At 36.7% G+C, this 27,472-nt stretch overlaps 1 long non-coding RNA gene across 1 annotated transcript; it reads right to left on the bottom strand.

The window, feature by feature from the left end:
- Positions 1-1,215: 1,215 nt before the first annotated feature.
- Positions 1,216-27,472, bottom strand: LOC144579097 (uncharacterized). The gene is made up of 4 exons (XR_013525983.1): positions 27,255-27,472; positions 17,377-17,523; positions 6,325-6,345; positions 1,216-1,628 (listed from the first exon to the last, which is right to left on the bottom strand). It is a non-coding gene; the product is annotated as an uncharacterized LOC144579097 (long non-coding RNA).

Genomic DNA, 27,472 nt, shown 5'->3' with positions numbered 1-27,472 from the left:
TAAGCAACTTGTATGAGGCTTCTCAAGGAGTATAAAACCATGGTTCCTGCCCCAACAAGTTTTTGGGGAGGGTGAAAGGGATAAAGGCAGAAATTCAGAAATAATTAAATGCAGTTAAAATGCAAATGTTTACCTGGAAAGGATAGGTTAAGTTTGTTTTTTCCCTGTGCCTAAATCAGTTTTTTACCCGAGGCATACATGATAAATTAAGAGTCCTGTGCAGATTCCTAAATTCCCAATATTTAAATAAGAAGAAGGGAGCACACAGCAGAATCTGTAGAACTTTCCCCAAATCTACCCCACCACAACATCAACTACAATCTAATTTAATCCCAGAGTAGGTAAATAGGAGAATTAAATCTAACGACACATATGAAAGTGCTTTGGCAATTACAGAGTAGTATATAAATAGAAGTTATTAAGACACTTTTGACTGGAAAAGAGAAACTGTTTTCCATACTTAATTACATTTCCCTCTGTATTTCTAAAAGTAAGCCATCTTGCAATTTTATATTAAGAACTAGTGAATGATTGTATTTGTATACAGGCAGTAGCATAGAAATTATGTTCCTATTCAGTGGACCTCCAATCAAGCAAAACAAATTGACAAATAAGAACACTAGGGGTGAACGTTGTGGCACTGAAGCCCTTGGCACATGTTTTTCTTCATTATTTTTCTTTGCCTTACATGGGGCTGCTTCTAGAGTTTATTTTCAATTAAAAAAAATGATAAAGGAAGCAAAGCTAACAAGGCAGATGGCTTGTCAAATTAGAAACAGGAAGCTTTTCCAAAAACAGAATAAAGAATGTGGAGACTTATGAGAGCTAAACATTCATTGTGGGCCTGTGGTGCAGTGCCTTAGGATGTAAAAATATGGCATCACCATAGTTCAGTCTTTAATTGTTCTTCCTCCTTAGTGGGTGGGAATGTTCATTCGACATCTTCCTATACTCTTAAGGAATTCTGGGCTTTTGCTTATAGCATCTCTCCGATTTTTCTGGAAGATGAACTCTTTAGCAGGCAAACACAGCTCACAAATTAACTCAAAGCTATGCCAATGGCATTAAGCAGGCCCAGCTCTGCACCGCATTGCCGCAGGACAGTGGAAAATGGATCTGGGTTCTAAAATCACCAATTTATGCACTAAATAGGTATTTCTATGAGAAAATTAATTAACTTATTTTAATCAATAAAAATAATAAGGACAATAAAACTATCTTGCTAGGTTTTATTCAGAATTGAACATTATCAGGATTTGTTACTTACATAGAATTTAATAGCTCCCTCTATTGAGTCCTATGTGCCTCACCTTACATTATGTACTTTGTATGTATTTCTCATTTAGTACCCCCAGACAACCCTATCCCATTGGAAATATGATCTCTGTTCAAAACAGAAGCACTGGGGCTCTGTGAAGTCTGTGCTTAGGTTCTCATAGCTAAAAAGTTCAAGAGTCAGTGGGAAGGGCTTGTGTGATTCAGAGCCTGCCTTGCTAATTACTGTAGTATGTAGCTAGTCCAAGGCCACAGGAAAGAAAAACTCATTTTTTGTATTTTTCAGTCCTTATGTGATGGAGAAATAAGACAGTTGTCTCCATGGTCTTCTGCAGTGTTAAAATGTTTGGCACCTAGAAAAGAAAAATGATGATTCCTTTAAGCAACATGGGATAAAGGAATAAAATAAAGCAAAAAGATTAAATGAAAGAACATCTTGGCTACTCTTAAGAACTAAATATTTGTGTCATTCCAAAATTCAGTTGAAATTCTAATTCCTGTTATGATGGTATTGGAAGGTAAGGCCTTTGGAAGGGAATTCAGTCATGAGGATGGGGCCTTATGAATGGTATTGGGGACCCTTATAGAAAAGAGCAAGAGAGAAATGATCTCACTTCACCATATGAAGATGTAAGACCATCGTTTTTAAACTAGAAAGAGAGCCCTCACCAGAAACGGGATCTGCTGAAGCCTTGATCTTAGACTTCCCAGCCTCCAGAACTGTGAAAAATAAATGTTGTTTAAGCCACCCAGCCTATGGCATTCTATTTTAGCAGGCCAAATTGACTAAGATTGACTAAGTGTTATAAGATGAGGGACAATGTCCCTTAATTTATCAATCCTGAATTTTAAACAGAACCAGTCTTCAAATAGATATCTGAATTATAAAATATGCTAGATGTTTACAAGAACTCCAAAACAAAGCTACAAACTTTGTGTTTTAAAATATGAAATTGTAGACACTGGTTCTTCTAGAGAAACTTGATTCAGACTAAGAAGGTTGAACCACATGAAGAATGACTAGAGATGAAAGATCATGTTAGGTGAGTATTTGTTCTCTTCAGTAATTTTCCCTCTCCTTCACCTCCTTATCCACAGCACCCTGGTGTGAAGAATAAGCAAGAAGCTGACAGCATTTCCAAGTTTGGGAACATAGAGTCAGATTTTCTTTCCATTGTATTCATCATCTGGTGCTATTTCTTTTTTATTATCTGCCTCCACCTACCTTTTAAGGAGCCTCTGGCTTTCACCTCTTCTATCTTTCTCCTCTCTTTGATGTTGTTTCTATGCCAGCCCTTTGAGTATCATCCTCTTTTTTCTATTTGCCTTTCTCTGTTATCCTTTAGTGTATTCTTTCTCTATATAGACACCATAAAAAACAGTCTGTATCTCAAGAAACTGTTTCAAGAATACAATATATCTAATTCTGTATTTGTTAGTTCTTGTCCTTTGAGAATCAGATATCAAGAATTAAACATACAAAAGACCTATTATGGAAGATGCTAGGAAGAGAAAATGGAGAGGGAAACTGGGGAGACCTGGAAAGCCATCAGACCACGGTGGCGGAGGTCTCCTCCTGAGAGGAGAGAGGAGGTGAAGATGCTCCCAGTGAAAGCCTCTAGCCTGCAGTGTAGTTCTAAGGAAAGTTCAATAGGGGGAGGTCCTGAGCCAAAGTCACTCAATAGAGGAGTTCTACTACATGCTGTAGTATTCCTGACGCCACCAGGCACTGGCTGGGTGCAGCCGGTGGAAGCCATGGCCTCAGTCAGAATGTGGAAATAAACTTCAGAATACAAAAGTGAAGGCTATCAGAAAATTATGTTTTGTGATTTGTGAAGTGCATTCTCATGGCCACCATACTCTTCGCAGAGATAAGGTCTAAGTGCGTGTGTGTGTGTGTGTGTGTGTGTGTGTGTGAAATATCCCTCCATTTTATTGATGTAGACCTTACTTTTTGAAAAAAGGATTTGACACTTGTAAATAAAATAGATCTGTGGGCCATTTGCCAAATTAGAGACCTGCTCTAAGAATTACTTTCAGATCCACTTTTGCTAAGGTGGTGAAAGTTAAACATATTTTCAGCAGGAAAATAGTTATTTAACAAGCTATGGTAAGACATTTGTGCATATTCCAATAAATGTTAGCAGCCATCACTGCTGGTCTTATATTTTCATCTAAAGAGACATTTACCTGATTGATAAATTTCTTTTAAAATATGTATTAGTGCAATTACCATAGGAGCCAGAAAACACAATCATTGGTCAAAGTTGTCTTTTAAGTAAATGTTGATTTCATATAGCTTTATGAAATCAACTAAGAGGAAAAAGCAAAAACTGAGAAATGTGTTTAGTCTTATGGATTTTGAACTAGTCCAGTTAGGATTAAATGTAAAATTTAATAGCTGCTACTGGATATAAAACTCAACTAAAATAAATGTATTCTATATAGTATGCCTTCTAAAGACATTAGGTAAATGGATATAAAAGGGTCATATAATCAGGAAGCCAGAATTATGTGTTCTAATCCTCATTCACTATTGAATAATGCTGTATCTTGTCATATGTTCAATGGAGATAGCATATTTAGCAAGAATATCATGAAGAATAATGCAAAATTCAGAAACCAGAGGGGAAAATTGAGGAGTAGACTAGTTTAAAGATACTGTTACAGCCAGGCGCAGTGGCTCACACCTGTAATTCCAGCATTTTGGGAGTCTGAGGCAGACATATCACCTGAGGTCAGGAGTTCAAGACCAGCCTGGCCAACATGGCAAAACCCCATCTCTACTAAAGATATAAAAACTAGCTGGGCATGGTGAAGGGCACCTGTAATCCCAGCTACTCATGAGACTGAGGCAGGTAGAATTGCTTGAACCTAGAACGCAGAGGATGCAGTGAGCCAAGATCATGCCACTGCACTCCAGCCTGGGCAACAGAGCAAGACTCCATCTCAAAAACAAAACAAAACAAAAATATACTGTTACAATATTGATTTCTAGATAATGTTCATTGATTTTTGATGACATCCCAAGTTTTGGCCCTTCTGAGCTTCCACTCTCATGATATTCTCATTGTGCATGATTTTGTCCATGCACAATTCAGTAAGAAACAAGCAGAGGTAGAGATGATTAATTCAAAGGAAGGAATGGACTTTAGGAAGAATATAGTAAGGATTAAGATGTGGTTTTCTGCCATATTTGGAAACAATAAAACAGGACAGCCAAGGCTGTATAATTAGTAAAAGCAAAGGTGATATTGAACTTTTGAGATTGATAAGCTCTATTAGAGTTCTCAAGAGAACACAACCGATAGCGGGTGTGTATGTGAGTGTGTGTATGTACACATATGTAGGAAGAATATGTGTGTGTGTATACACAGATGCTCTTTGACTTTTGATGGGATAATATCCTGATAAACCCATCATAAGTCAAAAATGCATTTAATACATATAGCCTAACAAACATCATAGCTTAGCCTAGCCTGCCTTAAACATGCTCAAAGCACTTGTGTTAGCCTGAAGTTGGTCAAAACTAACACAAAGCCTATCATATAATAAAGTGTTGCATATCATATATGATTTATTGAATACTTTACTGAAAGTAAAAAACAGAATGGTTGTATGGGGATTCAAAACATAGTTTCTACTGAATTTGTAGGGCTTTTTTATTATTGTAAAGTGAAAAAAAATCATAAGTCAAATCATTGTAAGTCGGGGATCATCTTTGTGTATGGGAGTGCGTTTAAAAGTGTTAATTATAAAAAATTGGCTCACATTACTATGGAAGACAGCAAGTCCGAAATCTGCAGGCTTGCAAGCTAGAGACTCAGGAGAGCTGATGCTGATGTTCCAGTTCGGGTCTGAGGCCATCTGCTATAGAATCAGGAAGAGCTGATGTTGCTGGTGAAGGCTGAAGGCAGTCTGCTGAATTTTCTCTTGCTCAAGGGAAGCTAATCTTTGGGGTTGACTCAGGCTTTGAGTCAAGTTTGGCTGATTGGATGAGGGCCACCAAATTACAAAGGGTTTTCTGCTTTACTCAAAGTCCATCAACTTAAATGTAAATCTTATCCAGAAATATCCCACAGAAACACCCAGAATAATGTCTTATCTTTTCAAATATCTGGCCAACCCATGGTTTAGCCACGTAAACACATATAAAATTAACCATATGCAAGTATTCCAGGTTTCCTAGCTCTGGTAGCAGGAATAATTAATGGGGTGATGTAAGGTACACTTTGATTCTATGTAACAGTGATAATAGGTCACAGAATTTGGGTCAAGTACCTCATAAAAAGCTTTTGGAGACATATACCTTCTTCTTAAACTTAACTTCTTACCTTGCTGAAGTTTAGAGGGCATTTTTCTGTTGGCCTTTCTATGCAGTATTTTTATTGAGGTATAGCCATCCATGTAGGACATTACACAAATCTTAGGTGATAACTGAATATTTATATTCATGTAACCACCATCTAAAGCAATATATAGATAATTTTAAACACTCCAGAAGACTTCTTCTGTTTCTCTTTTCAGTTCATATATCCCAGAGAAAAAAACAACTCTGACTTCTATCACCAAAGATTAGTTTTGCTTTTTCTGAATGTAAGAGAAATCATACAAAATTTTCTCTATTAATGTCTGGCTTCCTTCATGTTATGTATGAAACTGTAACAGAACCGTGATTACCTCCATGAGTGATATAACAGGTTAGCTTGTCATGGTTTTATATACATGTACTGACAAAAGAAAACAAAGCTCTGTGTAAGAGACACAGACCCTTTATTACTTACAAGAAAACAGTAGCCAAAGAAGCATCTCAGCAGCAGTTTCCCATTCTCCAATCCCCACAAGTTGATGCAGTGAGAGCCAGATGCTTACCTACATATGCAATGGCCTTGCATCACAAGGAAGGAGCCCCAAAATCACGAGACTTGAAACTTATATATATATATTGGCTGGCACATCTGTCACTCTCCTTCCCAGAGAGAAAGACCTTTACTCTGCAATTTAAACATATCTTCTCCTGGGAAAGAAGAAGAAGATAAGATTACTAACCTGTAATGTGAACAAATGTCTCTGAAAGAGAGGAAAGAGACTTTGTTAATTTGCATGTCTCTAGGGGTTTGTTTCCTTAGGGAAATACCATCTCTAGCTTCTAGAGCATGTTTGCAAAACCATGTCCTTTACTCAGAATGCCTAGATCATGCATATGCACTGAGATATCCAAGAAGATTGTTTCCCAGCCTCATCGTTTTTTCTTAAGATTAACACGTTGTTTGTATATAGCAGTCATTTTTTCTTTTCTTCCTGGTGCCTACTACTATTGAAGTCTATTTATATAGAAAGTAGTTGTTGAGTACCTTCCATGTGCTCAGACATGACATTTGGTACTGAGGTGATAATAATAAAAAGATTGATGTCTCTATCTTTATGAATCATGGCATCTAGTGCAAATTTTAATATGTAAGCTCCGTAGGTCTCTTAGTAGTCTGTGTTTGGTGTTCAGGCAGCTCATGATTCTTTCAAAATTCTATGTAAAATTTTCTGCCATGTTATATACATTCTTCTGGAAAGAGGAATAATTGCTCTTATCAAATATATAAAGATGTCTGTAACTCAAAAGACTAGGAATTACCAGTGCGATAATTCCATCTCAGAGAGATCTCAGCAGACTTTCTTTAGTCTTGCTTCTTCCACCTTATTCCAGACCCCAAGTGAGATAATTAATTTTATGTGTCAACTTGACTGAGCTAAGAAATACCCAGAGAGATGGTAAGACATTATTACTAAATGTGTTTATGCAAAGAGATTAGCATTTGAATCATAGCCTGAGTCAAGAAGATCTACCCTCACCAATGTGTGCAGGCACCATCCAATTCACTGAGGACCTGAACAGAATGGAAAGAGAGGAAGGGTGAATTCTCTCTCTCTCTCTCTCTCTTCTTGAACTTGAACATCCATCTTCTCCTGCCCTTGGACATGGAGCTCCTAGCTCTGGGGCCTTCAGAGTCTGGGACTCATACCAACAGTTCCCCCCAGCCCCTTCTCAAGTTTTCAGAATGGCATTGAATCGTATCACCAGCTTTCTGGTTTTCTAGCTTGTAGATGGCAGTTGCTGGAATTTCTCATTCCCCATGATTTCTGGTAAGCCAATTCTCTATCTATCTATCTATCTATCTATCTATCTATCTATCAATCAATCAAACATCTACCTACCTACCTACCTACCTATTTACCTATCTTATTGGTTCTGTTTCTCTGGAGAACCCTGAGTAATACACCAGACCTATAGTTTCCTTTCCTTGTCCCTATTGTCTACCTTTTCTCCTGAACAGTGGAATTTCCCAGGAAAACATGGAAAGAATGATGGAAAAAGGAGGCAGGTAGGAGTGGTCACTAAACAGCACCCCAGATGAATAATTTCACAATTTTTCTAACTCCTTTTTATTATTTTTTTCTTTTTTTTCCCTTGGACTCTGCTGCTAGGGAAATCTGGCTTCTTTTCAGCGTCTCAGTTAGGAAACACTAGTACAAACACTCAAGACTAATAAACAGTAATAAAAAAACACTCAAGGACCACATTAACACTATAATGTTGCCAAGACTTAATCCAGAAAAAACCCTATTGTCACAAAATGCTCAGAACTGCCTTCCCTAGCAGGACCCATTTACAGCAGATCTTCCTAAACTTAATACTCACCTGCCTGTGTTCAATTTCTTCTCACCCAGCATTAAAAATGAATTTAACAAATTGACTCTCTTCATCACTTGAATTTTTGCCTTTTTGGAATATTTGCATTTTAACAAGGGTATGCATGAAAAATAAGTCTTTGCTTGACGAATGTATGACTAACGTTAAAATGTTAGACATTTGTTATAGTCTAGTTGAAGAGGGATTTAAAGATGAGTGAGTTTTTCTGTCAGGCTGTCACGTAGCAGTGCTGAAATCATAGGCTGTCATTGTCTCCTTATGTATCCTTCATAAAATCCTCTTTCCTTGTTGAAAATGTTGCTTTTGGGAACAAAATGTCTGCATAGTCACAATATGATGTACTAGAAAGAGCACCTAACTAGACCTCAAAGAACTAGTCCAAATCATGGCTCTGCCAATCCGTCTGGCATGACATTGGTCATGTCAATTACTCTCCTAGAGATCCAGTCTGATTATTGGTAGTAATGAGATAGTTATACCTGTGATAAAACTTTACTAGCTGAAATGTGTTTTGCAAACAGATATTGTCAATGCCACCATTATACCACAGCCACACCACTGACCTTAATCTGGAACTTATCTGCTTGTGATAAAGATAATTCTTAAAAGCTTAGAATGCTTTTAAGATGCTTTCAAAATAAAAATATCAAAATATGGTCCTGTTGGACTTGGGTAATAGTTGAAGGGTTGAAGGAAAGAGGGGAGAAAAAGAAGAGTTGAGGACAAGAGATTCTGCTGACTTGTCAATGTGCCATAGTTATTTTTCTAGAAGAAACATTATTGTTACAGGTACCTCTGCAGTGTAGAACTCCTAAGTATAAAGTTTTGGTGCTTTATTCTTAGGTGTAAATCAAGAGCATGTTGATTTTGATGTAAATCAAGAGCATGTTGTGTACCAATTTAGAGATCACTTCAAGTGTCTCTTCATTAGTCAATGGAATGAGAAAGATCAACCATTCGGTCACCAAGATATATGAAGTGACTTAATAGGGCTGGTCTTCTAGGCACATTGGTGATAGCACCCTGGTGGAATGATGAGTGTGTTTCACATGGTAGTCTATATCCTAATAAATTTGAGAGTGTTAAAAGAAAGCAAACACCTTCACTGCTTATAGAAGGCAGGACACAATATTTCACAGACAGCATTAACATTGAACAATGCCTGAGCTATTGGAACCCCATTGTTTCCAAATTTATACTAACACCTGTTAAGTGGTAGAAAACAATACAGGACAGTAATTAGTCATATTCTTTGGCTTAGAATATTGCCAGTTAGGTCAATTGCTGTTGTAGTCACATCTTTGTCTAGAAGAACTGTGTTTTTAACTGACTACTTCAAGGTTTTCAACTGAGAATTTTTCTCAGTGAAGAATGTCTCCTATATTTCTATATGTGAATGAAAATAGTAGCATGTCAGTTACTCTTTAAAAAGACAGAACAAATACAGAATCCAAAAGTGGCATACTTAATAGAAGGAATTAGAAAGACAATATTCTTGCATTTGGAAAGACAAGAGACACAGAGATAGAGACGAACATAACTAACTTGTTCCTTTCTTTTCCCTCCCATTTCTACCAAATCATGTCCAAATTGGAAATAAAAAATGAAAAAGAGATATGCCATTTTTTATACTTAATACTCCATCATAAGTGAGCAGCAAACAATTAGAGAATGTAATAAATGTCTTTTGGTACTTAAGGAACAAAAATGGAAGTACAGAGTTCAGTGTTTTCAGAAACATTAAACTATAGCTTTATGTTTTCTTGGCCATGATCACATCATTTTTTGGCTCCAAAGGTGATCTAGTTTATTATTCCTCCAACTTAACATTCTTACAGTTAGGTTTGAAATTTTCACATGTCAACATCACAAGAGAAAAATGAAGTATTTATTAGAATACAAAGGCCAACAGAAGACCATTACTCAGTGATATACTACTTTGAAAAGAACTAGTACATTAATATGCTCTTAGATGTGACTAAGAGATGTTCGTTTGAGATATATAAAAAGCTCTAGCTGGTGGGCTTTCTAACCCTCCCTTCATACCTGCAACCCATAAAGTTGATTTATAGATTATTTATTTATATGTTATTATTTTCTGGCTTTTAAGAAAAAGTGTTGTAAGAGAAGAAGTAAAAAGTATTAGGGTTCATACAATGGTTTACTAAAATTCCAAAAGAATTCAATAGTACCCTTCTATTCTATAAATGTTAATTGCATTTTGTTTGTGGGGGAATTGGGAAAGACTCACCTGGGATTCAAATTGTGCTTCCTCTACTAGCTTCTACTACTTTGCATAAAATTTAAAGAGTCAGAGAATATGTTCACCAGCCCAGAAGATGTATGTACACGGGGATTTTTGAGGTATGTTATAATCAGGTCAAGCTGATGAATGTTCTTGGTTGGGAGAATCTAGTTTGTAGGTTCATGAAATGTATAGAACAAGTTCTGTTTTAGTATCTGAAGGTTTCCAAAATTTTATGGGATGCCATTTCCAAAATGTTAATATTTATGTAATTTAAAAAATTATTTGCTTCTCATAATATTATTAAGATAAATAACTCCTAGAGCATTTGTTCTTAACTTCTGATCCTCTCTTCTATAAGTCATACATATAGAAATATAGAAATGTAAAAATTTCATGGATCCTCTGAAACTTATTCTTGGTTCAATAGATCCATGGTCCCCAAGTTAAAAACCATCATCCTGGAGAAACTGGAGTTGTATCTGCTTAAGTATATTAGTATCACTCCTTAGATGGAGCAGCAACTTGGTAAGCCCTTCTTAAAACCTTTTGAAGAAAATAGAAGATATAATATTTTCTATTCTCTTCCCTAACATCACATTTACTGTAACACTCAGACCCAATAAGGTCAGAAGTTGTCACTTCAGACATTCTTGCCTTTCATTGTTTGACTCAAGGAAAAAGAGTCAGGACAGTAAAGTTTCTATTTCAGCATTTCATGAATCTGATCATTATATGACCTCAGAAAATTACATTACCTTCTTCTCCCTTGTATTTTGTTTGTGACACTGGGTTACCTAATAAAGGGGACTCAATGAACTTTAAATGGTTTTGCAAAACAGAGACAAATATTTTGTTTGCTCTTTTTATAAAAATGTTTATTTACCTCTCCCTCCCTCTCTCTTTCTCTTGGCACACAAAAGGTTGTTGGACATTGATAAAATTCTGGATTATAGTAATAAAACACTTTTCATGAGGGGCAAATAAATGCTTAGTATTTCCACTAAAACAAATAGAATCACATGAGTTTTATAACATGGTTTTAGCTTCAGATACCACATCAAAATTCACTTGCCTGCCCAACCTCAGCTGTCATAATTTTACTCCCCTTGTTTCTTTGTCATTGAATTAGTCTGATTTTAAATCAAATGAAAAGCATTTTTTAAAATGAGAACTTTAAAGAAAGGTTGTGTAACTCAGATTTTTCTGATTAAAAAAAATTATATACAAATTCACCTCTATAAATGAAAAGCTATAGAAGTAATCATTTTCATCCCTGATTGGCTCTAATATTTTTGTCATCAATATGGGAAACAGCCAAACTAGACAAAAGAAAAGGATGTTTTATTTTCACAATGAAACTTGGGCACGATATTAAGGTGTTCTGGGACTATCTGTATGCAAAAGTTTGGCCTTTTATTCAATAGCTTACAAATTGAGTATTTTAAAAATTTGTCTAGAGGAAAATACTAAACATATACAGATGTGGATGGAATAGTATGATTCTGTGACCAGACTTTAAACTGATTTTGAATTCACTGATTTAGTTTTACTACTTTAGGAAAAGAGTAGATAGTTACTGCTTTATTTCCTTTCCATTCACATTTCTTCTCCTACCTTATGAGAACTGAAGCTAAGTAAATACCTTTTGTGTAAAATTAATAGTTGCTTATTTAGAAAAAGTCAAACAGTTCAAAAAGTATAAAGAAAACATGTTCTTTAAACCGTATGAATTTTCACCGCCTCCAAATTACGCTATTATTTGCTGAGCACCATTTCATACACCTTCTTACAGAGAGATCAATAGGTAATGGAGCAAAAATTATTATCTAAAACAGAATTGTACTGGTACAAAAACAGACGTGCAGACCAGTGGAAATAGATAGAGATCCCAAAATAAACCCACACACCTATAACCACCTGATCCTCTACAAAGTCGACAATAACAAACAATGGGGAAAGGATTCCCTGTTCAATAAATGATGCTGAGATAACTGGCTATTCACACAGGGAAGATGGAAACTAGACCACTTCTTTTTATCATATACAAAAAATTAACTCAAGATTGATTAATGATTTAAACATAAAACTGAAAACTATAAAAACTCTAGAAGAAAACCCAGGAAACACCATTCTGGATATCAGCCTTGGCAAAAATTTATTACTAAGTTCCCAAAAGCAATTCCAACAAAAACAAAAATTGACAAATGGGATCTAATTGAACTAAAGAGCTTCTGCAGAGCAAAGGAAACTATCAACAGAGTGGACAGACAACCTACAGAATGAGAGAAAATTTTTGCAAACTGTATACACAACAAAAGTCTAATATCCTTTATAAGAAACTTAAATCAGCAAACACAAAACAAATAGCCCATTAAAATGGGCAAAGGATGTGAACGGACACTTTTTGAAACAAGACAGACATGTAGCCCACAAATATATGAAACATTCTCATCACTAGTAATCATTAAAGAAATGCACATACAAATCACAATGACGCTTTGGGAGACCAAGGTGGGCAGATAATGAGGTCAAGAGATTGAAACCATCCTGGCCAACATGGTGAAACCCCATCTCTACTAAAAATACCAAAAAAAAAATTAGCTGGGTGTGGTGGTGCGCATCTGTAATCCCAGCTACTTGGGAGGCTGAGGCAGGAGAATGGCTTGAACCCATGAGGCAGAGGTTGCAATGAACCAAGATTGTACCACTGCACTCCAGCCTGGGCAACAGAATGAGACTCTATCTCAAACACACATACACACACACACACACACACACACACACAAAATGAGACACCATTTAACACCAGTAAGAATGGCTAGTAATAAAAAGTCAGAAAGTGACAGATGCTGGTGAGGTTACAGAGGTGATGAAACACTTACACACTGCTGGTGGGAATGTAAATTAGTTCAGCAACAGTAGAAAACAGTATAATTTCTCAAATAATGTAAAACAAAACTACCATTTGACCCAGCAATCCCATTACTGGTTATATACTAAATCAGTCTACCAAAAAGATACATGCACTTGTATGTTCATCACAATGCTATTCACAATATCAAAAACATGAAATCAACTAAGACGCCTATCAGCAATGTACTGGATAAAGAAAATGTGGTACATACACACTATGGAACACCATGCAGCCATGAAAAAATGGAAGCATGTCCTTTGCAGCAACACGGATGTAGAATGGAGGCAATTATCCCAAACAAACACATGCAGGAACAGAAAACCAAAAACCACATATTCTCACTTATAAGTGAGATATAAACATGGAATACACATACAGATGAGAATAATAGACCTTGGGGACTGATTGAGTGTGGAAGGTGGCAGGAGATGTGGATTTGAAGGTTACCTTTTGGGTACTATGCTCACTACTTTGGTAATAAAATCATTCATACATCAAGCCTCAGTGACATGCAATTTACTCATGTAACAAACCTCCACATATACTCCAGAACCCAAAATGAAAAATGTTGTACAGTATTATCCTATATTTACTATTTAAAATAAAAATTGTGGAATTCAAATAAAAAGAAACTGAGTAAAACTGAAATAATGGTTTCTTCAAGAGAAATTCAATCCTTTATAAATTTTTACATTTGAATGTAAAGGACTTATAAAATAACTTTTCTATTTTAAATTGTATCTATTTTTATTTTGATTTGAAACCATAATTCCATGCTTAAATTGATTCAATATTTACAGCCAATCTTTTTACCATGTCTTCTTCATATATAAGATTTTGGTTTTATTTTGAGATAGTATCTCACTCAGTCTCCCAGGCTAGAGGGCAGTGATGTGATAATGGCTCACTGTAGCCTTGAACTCCTGGGTTCAAGCAATCCTCCAGCCTCAGCCTTTTAAATAGCTAAGACTAAAGGCACACACCACCATGCCTGGCTAATTAGAAAAAAAAATTGTAGGGACAGAGTCTCGCCATGTTGCCCATGCTGGTCTCAAACTCTTGGGCTCAAGCTGTCCTCCTGCCTCAGCCTCCCAAAGTACTGGAAGTACAGGTGTGAGCCCCCATGTCTGGCTGTAATTGGGTTTTTATTATCCTTCATTTCTTGTCTGACTGGTATCTATTCTACTAAAGAGTACTTTGGTCTCTAAGTGGTTAACAAAGTTGCTTACATCATGGAAATGTCTGTTGTGTTTTATTTAAAGAGTAGATGGTATAAACTATTGGGTCCCTCATTCAGGACTTTTCAGATATTGTTTACTGTCTTCAGTAATCAAATGTTGTCTTAGAGACATCTGTAGCCAACCAAGTTTTCCCTTTGTCCACTATTTGCCTTTCTTGTCCCATGCTCATTGTCTTAGTCAGTTTATGCTGCTGTAGCAAAAATACCACACAAATGATTGGCTTAAACAAGAGAGATTTATTTCTCACTGTCTGGAGCATAAAATGTCCACTATTAAGACATCAAAGGATCTGGTGGGTATCTAATAAGGGTACTTTTCCCAGTTGCTGATGGTCTTCTTACCCTGGTACCTTCTGATGAGGGAGAGCAGAGATATAAAGCAAGTACCCACTCATGTGTCCTCTCCTGACCCCTTGTCTTTTTATAAGGACACTAATCCCATTCATAGGGCTCCAGCTCCATGACTTAATTGCTTCCCAAAGATCCCACCTCCTAATACCATCACACTGGGGATTAGAGTTTCAGTGTGTACATTTCAGAAGGGACACATTCAGTCCATAGCATTCACATTGTGTTTTTCTGCATTGTTGAAGTACAGTAACTTTCACAAAATGTCTCAGATGATTCAGTCTCAAATTTTCAGACTGTACTTTTCATTTGCAAATTTGAGTTTGTTCTGATTTCTGTGATATTTTCACTTGTGATATTGCTTTATAATTTTAATTGCTCCATTTTTTCCATGCTCTTCTTCAGAGATACCAGTTATGTATAGACAGCATCTCTTTCTCTTTCATACATATCAACTTCTAAGAAATCGTTCTTGTTTCCATTTATCATTTTTTCCTAATAGGACTTTCATGTGATTTAATTTTCTCTTATATCTCCTTTGAATTGTGGTAGGTCAATTGTTTTCTTCATTCACTGTCTTATAATTTCTTCGCTGAAGCCTTACATCTACCCTGAGATCTTTTCAGAGATCTTTCCTTTAAGACCTAACAGGTTGAATGCTTCTGTGATATAGGAATATTTACTGCAGTATTTGGTAGGTGTGCTTATAGTTTGAAGTTGTGAAAACTTTCTTATTTCGTTGGAGGTGAAAAGCTTTTTTTCTCAATTTGTTCTCAGTAGGAGTGGCTTCCTTTCCCTGAGAGTGATCAAAAGCTTAGAACAGACTGACTGTAGGGACTAAGAACACTGGATCATTTTTCCAATTATTCCAACCATTTCTGCCAAGGAAAACTTGGGGTAGAGGAGGACAGATAATTTGTCCTGATATGAGAGATTGACTACAGCATAAAACACAATAAATAAGTTGTAAAGAGCTTTTTCTCTGCCCACACAAGAAGAGAAATATGGAGTTAGGAGCTTGACTATATGTCCAAAAGACTGGGCTGCTTTTACCGTGTTGTACTCTTTATAAAATAAACTTTTGTTATAGATTTAAAATATAAGCAACACACTTTGGAGGTTCTAGTTCTGTTCAAATTTTTTAAGGCAGCTAGAAATCTCTCCAGGTGTTCACATCAGGAATAAGAATAAAGTCTAGCTGGAAACATTGGCCAGATTATAACTTTCTCAAGGAACCATAGTTTATTTAAATAATAAGCTAACTTTGTGTTTTTAGCACATTACACAGTGTCTGAAAAATAGAAGGTGCTTAATAGTAACAAGAATAATAGATAATATGGCAAATAGGTTATTAATCTTGTTACTGCATACTGGTGCCAGATGCTATGCCAATCACTTAATATGCATTATCACACTTTAATTCTCACACAAAATGAACAACTTATTTACTCTTCCTGAATTCCTGATATGGGAACTGAGCCTCAGAAAGGTAAATAACCAAAATTACACTACTGTTTAATAGATATAGCCAAGATTGAACCAATGCTATCTTACCCTAGAGTGCGTGTGTTTAACCACCATGAATGGAAAAAGGAGGAAGGGAAGGTCAGAAGAAAGGAAGCTACAGTGTGAGTAATGATTGACATAAGCAAGAATTTTAAGGTTCTAAATCATTGTAGTATGAAAAAAAGAAGGGATGATCTTTAAGCAGCAATGGAAAAGTGCAGATTTTCTGTGGAGGCTCTGGCACTGGGGGTACAGGGAGTGTGAAGCACACACAAAAAGTCAACACAAAAAAAAGTTGATTAGAAACTAATGGTGGCTTGGCAGTGGTGAGCAGGCAATTTTGAACAGGGCAGAGTAGAAACTGATATGGGGAGCATAGTTGCCTTTAAATTGTTCAGGGTTTTTATTTAATCCCTGCCTTCCTGACTACCATTGTCTTTTCTTTTAAGCACATAAATAGGGACATATCGATTGATAAATGGATTGATTGACTCAAAGTTTTATCAAGATACAATTGATATACAAAAACTGCATGTATTTAATGTATAGAATTTGATGAGTTTGAACATATGAATACACCTGTTTCTGTTAACACAATCAAGGTAATAAATGAATTCAAAAGTTTTCTCATGCTCCTGGGTTATTTTTGGTGGTTTTTTTTGTTTGGGTTTTTTTCTTTACAGTAAATATACTTAACATGGGATCTACCCTCTGCAAAAAATCTTTAAGTCCACAATGCAGTATGGTGAGGTGTACTTCAAGATTGTACGGAAGACCTCTAGAACTTATTCATCTTGGATATCTAAAACTTTATACCTATTGAGCAATTCTCCATTTTTCCCTCCCATCAGCCCCTTGCACCTACCATTCTACTCTCTGCTTCTATGAGTTGAACTATTTTAGCCCACATGAAATGAGATACATACAGACAATGGGATGTTATGTGGCCTTAATAAGGAAGGAATTCCTGTCATATGTGACAACATGGATGAATCTGGAAGACACGCTAGTGAAACAAGCCAGTCACAGAAGGACCAATCATTTCCTTGGACACCTGGAAAAGTATAAACATGGGAAGAATAAAAATAGTACTCCATATGGACCAAAATAACTCTTGGGAATCAGTCATATTGATGCACCAAGAATAGCTGCATCAGGCCTGAAGTTGGTGGGATGCAAGTTTGATGAGAAGGAAGATCACAGAACTCATAGTCTGTTCCTCAGTTAATTTTCTATATAGCTTTAAATTAGGATGCACATGTACAAGTGTGTGTCTGTGTACGTATCTGCAAAACCATAAAATACTCAGTCTACACTAGTAAAACATAAGCCAACAATAGTTAATATCCTCTATTTAGCCTCCATGCTAATATTACTTACAAAAAGGAAGTATACTGTGGGTCTGGACAGTGAGATCCCAGCTAAGGGGTAATCGGTTCAATGAGCCTCAGTGTAGCTGAGTGATGTGATCTTTCTTTGCTTCAATTGCTCACTGTTTGGGGACAGTTCTGTTTGCCCCATCTATGTTTGCTGCACTGAGTCTAAAACCTATATAAAAGACATCACATTGCAGAGTCCAGATGCACCGGACAATTGCATTAAGCAATTGAAGAATCTTCCGAGTTCCAGATCTTCCAAGTTCCAGATTCTCCTTCTCATGTCCCGTGCCATGAGGCTGACCTTGCTCATACTTAACTTGCTGTGCTTTCTAGTTCTAGTCTGCCTCTACATCAATTTTCATGTAACATATCTTGATATTTAGGAGACAAGGCCTGAGGTAGCACCTTGACACTCATAGCTAGTTGCCACCTCTGTGTTCTGCATATTAAAAAGCTCTCTTATTTCCAATTGTTCAGGATCTTCTTAAAGGATCCATTTCTTTATTTTTCTCAGTCCTGTGTTTATTCTTGCGTATATAGGCTCATTGCAACCACCACAATAACAAGTTGTCATACCTTTCCTTTTTTATGTCAGGCAGAAATTATCTCTTAACCCATCCTACCACCACATGTTTTCTTTTACAAGCATCTGTATTCCTATTGCACTTACATAAGAGAGATTTTTTGACAATCCAAGCCAAAAAGGCATTTTTTTTTGAGATGGAGTTTCGCTGTTGTTACCCAGGCTGGAGTACAATAGCACCATCTCGGCTCACCGCAGCCTCTGCCTCCTGGGTTCAAGCAATTCTCCTGCCTCAGCCTCCCGAGTAGCTGGGACTACAGGCACACACCACCATGCCCAGCTAATTTTTGTATTTTTAGTAGAGACTGGGTTTCACCTTGATGACGAGGATGGTCTCGATCTTTTGACCTCGTGATCCACCAGCCTCGGCCTCCCAAAGTGCTGGGATTATAGGCGTGAGCCACCGCGCCCGACCCAAAAAGGCATTTTTATACATCAAGTGGTTTATCAATGAGCAAAGACTATTACTCCTAATTATTACTACTTCCCTTTCCCACTGACAGTGCCACTACTTACTGAGCTTGTGACTTATAGTTTAAACTGTTTTATCTCTTTCACCAGATCCTCTTCCTATATATGATCAACAAAAGTATATAATTATTAATTGATTCTCAAATACAGCCAGCCTGTGATGAAAGCATAGAGGCATTGATGTCTCCTAAATAAATAGGCACTTTAGATCTAAAGAGGAAAAAAAGGTAGTATGGCTTATTGAAAGTAAAAGAAAATTGAGGAAGTTTTGAAAATGGGTATTCCAAGAGGTATTGACATAAAAAATCCACAAAATCTTTGATCTATCAAGCCTTCCTCTAGCAGTAAGTTCTTTAGAAATACTTATGTGATTGCACAAGTAAGTGCATATATAAGCAAGTGTATAAATTGGAGCTTTATGTGAGTGACATTTAAAGGTAACAAATACTCATCCTTTGAGGAATAGTTAAATAAACTGGGGTATACCTAAAGAAAGGGCATGTATAAAGTAAATCTTCATGTACATGTAAAAGTGATCCATGAAGCAATGTTGGAATTTTTTTAAAGCAAGTTTCAAACATTGAGTGGAGAGAGACATAATCTAATTTTTTTGTAATTCATGCTTCATACCCAGGAAGGTGCCTATGGTTTTAAATTATTTAATAAGGATGAAGATGTTTTATAAATGTAAAAGATTCTTAAAATTCATTGTAGGCTTAATGGTTTGAGCACTTCAACTGTCAAGGTGTATGCTCAGATTCTGAAGGATACTCTGGAAAATGTTAATAGTAGTTTTTCCAGGGAGTGGGAGATTGGAGAAGGAGGGTAAGAAGATACGATTTTTATTTTTAAAACACTAGTCATCAAATGTATCTAATTAATAAGGCATGCTATACAAAAAAAATTCTGAACAGAGCTAGCTATCCTATTGCTTCCATTGAGGAGCCAGGCAATGTATTTTCTCTCATCTCTTCCCACCTTGCAGACTTTTTTTCCTTCCTTGCTAAAGTATACATTAAAGGGCACATACACAGCATATAGGTTAGGTGTTATTGGGTTACAGCTTGAATTCTAATTAAAGTTATGCATTTGACAAATTACAGGCCGAATAATGTATTTGAGTTCTTTGTAGTTGCTGTTCATATGTTAAATGGCGATGGGTATGACATACGAAACCACCAGACTTACAATAGCAATGACTTAGACCCAAGCTTTGTTTGACCCCAGAAGAGGTGATACTACCCATATCAGTTAGAGTCTAGGTAACAACCCTAGGTAAAATAATTTCTATGAAAAATGGTTGTTTCTTTCAATCTGCCTTTCCCCTGTTGTCCCTAAATATGTTTTCATACATGCATTGGTCCCTGTGCTTTGATATCATAAATGATGGACAAAGGTGTCTTAAAATATGAAAGATTATTTTCAAAAAGTTATTTTAAGGCTTAATATTTTGAACATGATTTAAACTGTAGATGCTGAGTATTTTCAGTGGCTTAATATAATAAAACCCACCTGTTATTTTTGGCTGCTTTATTTAGACCATCTGCTCCACAAAATATGAAAAGCTCAACAGTGGATGGAGAATTGTCTACTCCTCTATGTGTCAATAATTTATTTATTCCCTCTATCCAAGCCTCCAGGTCATTGCAAAACTGTTTATTCATTTTTCAACAAAATGGAAAGCCAGTATTTGGCATTTGGCTTTATTGAAAATCATCAGAGGGAATTATATTTTTTTATAATTCATAGTTTCCTATTTTTGTCTATGTTAGAATAGCTTGTCAGTTGCATTTATTTTAAGGACACTGATTCTCTGTTCTTTCTGTGGCAGGTTGGGTATTGGCTGGAGAGGTATTGTTGGCAATGGTTAACCAATCATGCATCATTCATAGTTCAGGTCGTGATGTGAGCATCACGTAGTCTTGTTCCTAAATTAAGATGGAGTTTTCACTAGAAATGAGAATTACAAAGGTCAAATACTTAGGTGACCAACTACTTTCATTTGAAAAGGCTTTGCAGTCCTCTCCTAATCTTTTGGCCAATTAGGACACAGAGGATCACCTCTTAGTTTACTGTAGTTCATGATCATGGCATTATTCTTGCCAGGGTTCATTCTTAAGCCTTTAAGCATCTCTAACAATAATAACAACTAGTTTTTACTGAGTGATTACTGGCTTCTAAATATCGTACTAAAGACACCACATATATACTGCTCATATTTTTATGTACTACTTCTTTTCTTTTTCTCATCTTAAGTTTTCTCCAAATTTTATGTACCTTTTCTTCTTTTCCTTATTTAGTTATTTCCTCAACACAGTTGCAGGCCTTACTTATGATTCAGACTGCCACCTCTTTTTAGACAGTGGTTAATCTACACTTCTAGCCACTGAACTTGAACCTGATTTCCGGTTCCTTGTTTCTAGCTCCCTGTGGGATGACTTAGGATTCCCTAAGAGAAACAGGGGCTAGTGTTTTTGAGTGCCTACTCATGATGGGCATTTTATGTGTTAGTTTGCTTAATCTTCACATAAACGACTTTATTCTAATTTTAGATTTAGGAAAATTTAAGTATAAATAATTTAATAATTTTCCTGAGATCTCTGTTGGTAAGAAGCAAGCTGAGATTCAAACTCAAGTATAATTCTAAACTCCATAACTTCTACAGCTTTTCATGTATGTCTCAAATGCAACACTTTCTTTACATCATTGACTAACTATACTTTCTAAGCATTTCCGGATATCATCCATGCATTGCAAGATATTCTTTTTAATGTTTCTCTGTTTATCTCCTCTCTACCCACCTGTTTTGACCCTTATCCAAGTCTTCAGCAACCTCCCCCTTAGGTCATCCCAGTGACCTCCCTCCTTACACTTCATTTCGAACTTTTCTTGCACAAAACTACCCAATCCATTTTTCTGAGGCTCTGTTTTCCTACAGAATCATGTCTTCCCTACAGACTCTATAATATCACCCATAATCAACGCCAAATTATAGATTTAGAATTTTTCTTCAACTTGCTCTAAGCCACTTGCACAAAGTGTTTGTTCTTTTCTTAACTCACTTCACTCATACCATTGTTTTACTGGGTTCTTCACTTACTCAACTCTTTGCCATTCCTTTCCTACTTCCAGGAGTCCTTTCCTTCTTTGTTTGCCCAATCCAATCTTACCCTGGTTCAAAGGTTCCAATAAATTTTTTCTTCCAAGAAAGTCATTTTGCCTATCTACAGCCCACTAGCATCTCTTCTCCTCTGACCTCCTGCAGCATTTGCTGATGCATCTTGCATTTATCTGTTGCCTTATTTTTGCCTTTCCTCATTTGAATGTCCTGGTATTATAAATAAACTTTTGAGGACAGAGGTCCTCTGTGCTACCTGTCAGAGCTTAGAGCTTGCCATATAGACTTGGAACTTGGGGTGTCCTCAATACACTATGACTGATATAAGCTGTGTTCTTAGAAGAGACCATTATCCTGCCATACAGAGCCCATAGCCTCCCTGAATATCTTAACTAACCTGCTTGTCCCACAGGTGGATGAGACACTCCATCTTTGATATTATATATCCCTAATAGGACACAACAAACACTATTTAGCTCTTACCAAGGTTTCATATCTAATACGGTTGTGTATAAAAAATGAACTGGACTTATATGCCACCATTTTTCAGAATCTTCATATAATAACTAAAAATGTAATGCCTATTTTTTGCAGTCATGGGGAAGAGAGTGAGCATGATGAGGAGAACAATAGTGTATCACTAGGTTTCTTATGTATAGTCACAATTATCTCTTCTTTCCAAAGGGCACGCTTGGAAGGTACTAATTGAAGGATATATAAAGTCCTCTCCTGCCTGAAATGGGATCTCCTATGAAATAGACTGATAGATTCTAAAGAGCAGAAAAGGTATGATTTACTCAAGTTCTTCTTGGGCTAAAACTAATACTTGAACTATTTTCAAGATAGTGTCCTCTGCAAAGATGTTTATTGTACCCTAATGAAGATGGATAATGTGACAATAAATAAGGTAAATGCTGGAAACTCAGAGTTCAGATATCCTGATGGCTCTTGAGTAGTAATCTGGGCAACTCAATTCAGTGTAATGTGAGATCAAAGAACAGGGCCTCTGGTGAGATTCAGCTTCTCAGCAAGAGCATGCGCTGTACGTAGGAAGCACTGCTTTACCTGTCCAATATTTTAAAACACATTGACATCATTAGTGCAAGGCCATTTAAAGGTCTATAGAATTCCAATAGAAAAATCAATGACCAGTATAGGATAATACTAAGGTCACATAAAAATGGACATTAAATGATGAGATAATTCCCAGAGATTTGCTGTGTGATTTCCAATGGGGCATCTAATATAAGAGTGATTAAGTAGAATTTGAAATGCTCAGCAGTACCTCTGCTTTGTTTGCAAATTAAAATTAAGTCCTTTCACCAGGTGTGGTGACACATGCCTGTAGACCCAGCTATTCATGAGGCTGAGGTGAGAGGATCACTTGAGCTCAGGAGTTCAAGGTTATGGTGAACTATGATAATGCCAGTGCATGCCAGCCTGGGTGACACAGCAAGACCCTTTCTCTAAAGTAAATAAAAAATATATTTAAAAATTTTAAAATAAAATTGAATCTACAATTTGTTATGCCAAAACATAACTTAAATTGTATGACATAGAAACACAGTGATACAAAAAACACCCCAAAACAAATGGCAAAAATTACCGCTTTGGCTATTTAATCTTATTTAATCCACTGACCAATCCTGTGCCATAGGTATTTGTACCCTCATTTTACGGATAAGTATATTAAGTCTTGGAAAGATTAAATAACTTACTCAAGGTAAAAGCTACAGAGAGGTAGAGCTAGGACTCAGAGATAATGCACTTCCCCTCACTACCCTATTTGAAGTTTTGAGAAATCCTGCAGTAAATAAATCCATTCCACGTTGTTTAGACCAAGGTTTTCCATACTCATTTAGCCAAAAAAAAATTTTTTTAAATGGACTAGTTTCTAAAAGCTCACAGCACTGATGTTCTGTAGCACATGCTTTGGGGAATTCTACACTGGGAAGATGAGTCGTTTGGGATATCACATCTCACTACATTGAAAGAAACTGCCTGAGTAGTTGATTACAATTCAGTGCGTGGCCAAGCATGAACACACAAGTCAAGATGCATACCTTGGTCCTATAGGTTTAAAAGAGGGTCAAATCTATTTTATCTTCTAAATCAGAAGTCCCCAGAGCCATTTTGCCAAAGTAACCCTTAGGAACGATCAATCAAGTCAAAGAATCAGTTGTTGGTCTCATTTGAGATTCTAATCAAATCAAGCAAGAGAAACTGTAGGTGAAACCTTTCTTCTCCAAGGTTGCTCTAGATTTAAAGCAGAACCATCATTAACTTTTCCAACATTAAGTATCTGCAAAATCAGTCAATGATACTGCACCTCCCTCAGCTGGAAACTACAGCTCTGAATCATTTCTCCTGGAAAACCCGGATGACCTGGCTGGCAGCTCTTATTTCTACTGAAACCTGTGAGTCAGGAGGCCAAGGAAGTTCCATGTAAACAATTTCATGCAGCCATTTAGATGTAATCACAATGAAACAGCTAGTTTTACACGGCCTTAAAAATTAGCCACTATATTTCAAGCTTTTAAAATTAAAAATGAGTGCCTCTTTTCCTACTTTTGGCTCCACCCCATTTTTGCCCCATGAATTGGAGGAGTAAGAAGTGGGAAGAGGGGTAGAAAATAGGTGAGGTGTGATTATAAATATTATTGCTATTTTAAAAGAGTCACTTTATATTTTGACACAATGACATGACAAATGCCCTGCAAATCAAAATTTCCTTGATAATAAAGTCAAATTTCACTGTGGGAGGCCAAGGCAGGTGGTTCACCTGAGGTCAGAAGTTCAAGACCAGCCTGACCAATGTAGAGAAACCCCACCTCTTCTAAAAATACATTAGCTGGAGGTAGTGGTGCATGCCTGTAATCCCAACTACTCGGGAAGCTGAGGCAGGAGAATTGCTTGAACCCGGGAGGCAGAAGTTGTGGTGAGCCGAGGTCATGCCCTTGCACTCCAGCCTAGGCAACAAGAGTAAGACTCCGTCTCAAAAAAAAATAAAAAGTCCAATTAATCAAGATATAACTTGACCACCCTTAGGGCAATGCCTAAGTCTTATCTATTTCATGTTCCAAGAACCTAGCACAGTTCTTCACACTATATAAAATCAATTTTTAAAAAATCACTGCCACAAAATCAGACCCTAACCTTGAAAGCTGGCCATGGAAAAAAACTTTGCATTTGAAGAAGGAAATAGACTCTTCTATCCCCAACTCTGATCCTCTGACTACACCTTTCTCTTGAGGACCCCTCATTTTCCTGCTATCAACAATTTCTTGGCCTCTGAGGACAATTCTTCTTTATCATCCAATATATCTTTTTGTAGCAAAATTGAAAAGAGGTGTTTAAATAGGACTTTTACTTAAAGCCTATTGATAAGAAAATGGAGAGACCCAGAGATGAATATATAACTAGATACAAATCATTCTTATTTGGAGAATACTTTAAGATATATTCTGCTTAGCTCTTAACCTGCTTCTATAATATGAAAGTCCTTTTTCTTAACTATGACAAACAAAAATATCAATTTCTAGATTCCTTAAGACCTACGGAAAAATAAAATAAAATTATCTTTCTTAACTAGGACCTGCTTGACCCTGCTTATTTTTTTATAGCTGTTGGAAATATTATTGCATTTCCCAAAGACCCTAGAAGAGTACACCGTACACAGCAAGTACTCAATACAGAGGGCTGGCTGACTCAGAAATATCCTCGGATTAAACCACAAAAACCTGAAGGCAGCAACTTAGCTGAAAACAATGAATTCAACCTGGAGTTTGATCTTGAGAAATGCTGGCTCCTGGTCTGCCTGTAGCAAGGGTGTCTACCTAAGTAGTTCCACCTCTCAGTAACTAGTCTCTAATCACATTCCAAGAAGCTCACTACCTGCAGATTGGCAGATTCTGAATATGAGGATATTTTGACAACATTTAAGACTTCTGGGTGTCGTTTGCAAAGGTAATTTGGCAGAAAATGTCAATTAACAATTTATGGGAAGATCTCCCTTCTATAATGATAATTTTTAGGAAATACTTTGCTTCAGGTTATAGTTTCCATAGCTATGACTTACAAGAGTATCATGTTTTTACAAAAAGTCATATAATAATAGCAGAGATGAACTCCTTTATATGATTCATTATTTCCACATAGTAAAAGGAATTTTGAAGTAATTACTGTCCTTTAAGTTGTGACTTTCCAATTCTTTACAAGAATTAACATTTAAAAATATATACAAACAATTAAGGAATTTTTCTGTAACTAGAATGCATGCATATTAGTATGAGTATAATGCATATATGGAATTAATATGAAGAACCATATAGTAGGAGGTGACAAAGCTATTTGCCAAAATTTATTCCATGCCATAACTTTCTCTTTAGAATATTTACATGTTTGATGTGTTTAATTAAAAATAGCCCTTTGAGATTCAAAAATATCTTTTTGCAAAATTCTGAGGATTTGGGGGATCAAAGGAATTCAGTTTTTGGATGGAAAAGTGAGATTTCTTCAAGGAGGAGCCTCACTGGAAATGGGTAGTTATGTAACTCTGCCAAGGTCAATGTCAACTTCAGTTACTCCTTACCTATTTTACAGTAAACACTGGCTGCCCAAGTTAACATTGCCCATGATGGTTAAATGGAGGCCCTCAATTACCCCCTCTCCTGGTTCATTTGTTAGAGGTAACAAGACAGAAGGCTGTGCATGCACTCTGGTTCATTTCCCTTCATCTCCCTCATGCCTTTTATTCCCTCTTTTAGTCTTGTGTTTGAAAACTGAGAGTCCACTGAAATCATATCTGTGACATGTTGCCATAAAGCCTCAAATTCCACCTTTCTGTTCCTGATTCATTCATTTTTCTTTCACCCATTCAGGCTTTTGGGTAAGGAAGTTTCTTTCTGAGCTATACCATGAGACTGTTCTTTTGTTTTTGAAACTCATTAGTACTCTTCATGTGTTGATTTAGCCTGCATATAACACAAGAAACCTTAAAGTGGGTGTAAATGTTCTCAGGCCACCAAAGATCCACTCTGATCCTGTAAAGGTCTAGACGACTTGACAAGCCTTGACTGGTCATTTCTCTTTCCCAAATCCAGTTCCCTCAGGATAGACCAACTAGGAAGACCTCCTTATTTGTACAGCCGTCCCATGCTGAAGAATTGTAAATCAGATGTTTCTTTAGAAGTTGCCTTGGATTCTCCAGCAGGAGTCTAGGATCACAGTGTTTCTGGTATGTCTAGAGAGAAAGAGTCTGAGTGCTGAACAGGAGGTGATAAGCCTGGTTATTGCTGGAGATGGTGGGAGAATGGATATTGGCTATGCTTCTCTCCCTTTTGGTAATTCCCAAGACATATGTCTGTCCCTGCAGCTTAGTATATGACCAGAATATATTTCAGGGATAACTAATAGATAATGCTCAGCTTATTTTGAAGATGTCTTTGTTCTTAATCACTGACTTACCAGGCCACTCTTTAGTTTCTTTCTGCTGGTTTCTAGTCTCTTCCCTGAGTCCGGTCTCCTGGTGTCCTGGTACAGAGACTGCAGACCCCTGAACTACAGAGTCCCACCCTCCCCACTCCCTTTCTTTCTCTTTTGCTCCCTTTGTCTAGATAGAAATTGCATGTTCTCTCTGTGGATTCCTGGGTTCCAATCTTCCATGGTAGTCTAGGGGTAAAGAG

The sequence above is a fragment of the Callithrix jacchus genome, chromosome 13 (assembly GCF_049354715.1).
Source record: "Callithrix jacchus isolate 240 chromosome 13, calJac240_pri, whole genome shotgun sequence".
Lineage (NCBI taxonomy): Eukaryota > Metazoa > Chordata > Mammalia > Primates > Cebidae > Callithrix > Callithrix jacchus.
Note: the sequence above shows the minus strand (reverse complement) of the source record. Positions and strands in the feature narration are given on the sequence as shown.